Here is a 3,391-nt window from a genome sequence, read left to right as displayed (position 1 = left end):
CCCTACAGATTCCTCACTAAAATTAGTACAACATGAGGCCTTGTGTGAATATGTACAAACACTGAATAACACTTTGATGAGCATCTCTCAACAGATGACACCAAGGAACAGGACACCACTGCACCTGTCGTAGCAGTGGGAAGCTGGGTCTACAGAAAAATCACCAAACTCAAATTGTTTTTCTCCTAGGTAGAAGGGACCATACAAGGTATCAGAGATAACCACACATTGTGTGAAGGTGTGGTTAACAGAGAACAGACTTAGTAACTGGATCCACAGAACTCATTGTGTCAGGTCCGCTCAGCGCGACCTGCCTCTCTTCCGCCTTTCTCACCTCTGCTCTCTCGATCCTACGGGATCTGCACCTCAGCTGTGTTGCTTTCAGTAATTAGCAACTCGTTTGTCGGTGCGCACAGCTGGGGTGCATGATTACCTTCCTCCTTATTTATACCTCTGGCAGACACTCCGTCGTCACCGGAGCATTAACTAACTTAACATAATTTGCATACCCCATAACTGACCTATACTTGTGGTATGTGGCACATCGTTTGACTTCCACGCTGACAGTTCCTGTGCTGTGGATCTCAATTTGTACGTAAATGGACTGGACTGTAGTTTATATAGCACTTTCTCACAGTGTGTTGCACTGGCCAAAGCGCTTTACAGAAGATCGTACACCATTCACCCATTCACACACAACATTCACACACCGATGACGACAGGCTGCCATGCACCGGCGCTAGTCAAGCCACCGGGAACAATTCGGGGTTCAGTGTCTTGCTCAGGGACACTTACAGTGCCTTGTGAAAGTATTCGGCCCCCTTGAACTTTGCGACCTTTTGCCACATTTCAGGCTTCAAACATAAAGATATAAAACTGTAATTTTTTGTGAAGAATCAACAACAAGTGGGACACAATCATGAAGTGGAACAAAATTTATTGGATATTTCAAACTTTTTTAACAAATAAAAAACTGAAAAATTGGGCGTGCAAAATTATTCAGCCCCCTTAAGTTAATACTTTGTAGCGCCACCTTTTGCTGCGATTACAGCTGTAAATCGCTTGGGGTATGTCTCTATCAGTTTTGCACATCGAGAGACTGAAATTTTTGCCCATTCCTCCTTGCAAAACAGCTCGAGCTCAGTGAGGTTGGATGAAGAGCATTTGTGAACAGCAGTTTTCAGTTCTTTCCACAGATTCACGATTGGATTCAGGTCTGGACTTTGACTTGGCCATTCTAACACCTGGATATGTTTATTTGTGAACCATTCCATTGTAGAATTTGCTTTATGTTTTGGATCATTGTCTTGTTGGAAGACAAATCGCAGTCCCAGTCTCAGGTCTTTTGCAGACTCCATCAGGTTTCCTTCCAGAATGGTCCTGTATTTGGCTCCATCCATCTTCCCATCAATTTTAACCACCTTCCCTGTCCCTGCTGAAGAAAAGCAGGCCCAAACCACGATGCTGCCACCACCATGTTTGACAGTGGGGATGGTGTGTTCAGGGTGATGAGCTGTGTTGCTTTTACGCCAAACATAACATTTTGCATTGTTGCCAAAAAGTTCGATTTTGGTTTCATCTGACCAGAGCACCTTCTTCCACATGTTTGGTGCGTCTCCCAGGTGGCTTGTGGCAAACTTTAAACAACACTTTTTATGGATATCTTTAAGAAATGGCTTTCTTCTTGCCACTCTTCCATAAAGGCCAGATTTGTGCAGTATACGACTGATTGTTGTCCTATGGACAGAGTCTCCCACCTCAGCTGTAGATCTCTGCAGTTCATCCAGAGTGATCATGGGCCTCTTGGCTGCATCTCTGATCAGTCTTCTCCTTGTATGAGCTGAAAGTTTAGAGGGACGGCCAGGTTGGCAAAAGGTCGCAAAGTTCAAGGGGGCCGAATACTTTTGCAAAGCACTGTAGGCATGCGGGGAGACCGGGAGTCAAACCACCAACTTGCTGGTCAGGAGACGACTGCCCTACCTCATGAGCCACAGCCACCCCACGTAGATTAAATGTGTTGTGTTATTCGTCTCTAGACGTCCACGCTGACAGTTCCCGTGCTGTGGATCTCATTTTGTACGTTGGTTACTGGTTTTTGTGTTACACGCGTTGTCCACACTGACAGTTCCTGTGCTGTGGATGTCCTTTTTCATTCACCAAACCTCCTGGGTAGTTTGTCTATTCCCTTGTCCGTCCTGTTCCTCCCACTCTCCTGTTTTTTTGCCGTTAGCCTGTCTTCTCCCCTGGTCGTCCTGTTCTCCTCAGCCGTATTTGCTCAGCCCTGGTTGTATGTGTTCCTTGACTCAGTTCCTTTTTGTAATCCCACCAATAAACCGCCTGTTTTTTTTTTACCAGCACCTGGGTCAGCACTCTTGAGTCCAACCTCAGTTCTCCCTCACCCTCCTTGTGCACATGACCCGACTGACAGGGCCCTGACTGAGGTTCAGACTGACTCAAGAACCTCTCAGATTACTAACTCTGAACTAACACAACAATACTAATTCTAGCCTAACTTAACCAGAACAGCAAGCACTTATATCTGTTATAATCAGTAAAGATTTGTAAATTACACCCGGGATGCTTTTAAAGACACTGCAGAAAAATTAGGCCTCACCACTTTAATGGCATAGTAAAACAGAATGACTCTAGATATGTTATTAGCTAAGGAAGGAGGATTGTGTAAGATCATAGGCATTCATTGTTGTACCTTCATCCCTAATAATACTGCACCAGATCGAAGCATCACCAAGGCCTTAGAGGGTCTTGTTAGATATTAGTAAATCAGTTAGATAATTGTTTGACATTAATGTGTTGAATCAGATGTGTTAGTAATGCAGTTTAGTAAGATTTAAATTCTCTAGTTTGTTTTGTTTCAAGGTTAGCAGACAGAATGTTGATTCTGAAAACTGACCTTACTTATATTGGTACTTATGACACCAATTCTTTTCCTGTATTAATCTTGTATTAGAAATCATGTGATTTGTTTGCTTTCACGTATCAGGAACAACAACTTGCCTACCGGCGGTTGCCGCAGGGTTTTATTGACTCCCCCTCCATCTTTAACCACATTTTGGGACAAAACTTGAAGGATTTCTCACTTCCACCTGGGGTCACTTTGTTACAATATGTTGATGACCTTTTGTTAGCAGCTCCTGACTCAGGAACCACTGGCTCCTTGCTGTCACATTTAGCCAGGAATGGCTTCAAGGTCTCCAAGGACAAACTGCAGACTGGGAGACCTTGAGTCTCCTGTCTGGGACATGTAGTGTCTGCTTCTGGCCTGCATATGACTGAGTCACAAAAAACTGATATTCTCTCACATTCTAAGCCCACCACTGTTAAGACCATGATGCAGTTCTTAGGGCTTATTAATTACAGTGTTAGAATTGGG

Source organism: Monopterus albus, unplaced genomic scaffold (assembly GCF_001952655.1).
Source record: "Monopterus albus unplaced genomic scaffold, M_albus_1.0 scaffold151.1, whole genome shotgun sequence".
Lineage (NCBI taxonomy): Eukaryota > Metazoa > Chordata > Actinopteri > Synbranchiformes > Synbranchidae > Monopterus > Monopterus albus.
The sequence above is the reverse complement of the archived record's forward strand: the minus strand, read 5'-3'. Positions refer to the sequence as shown.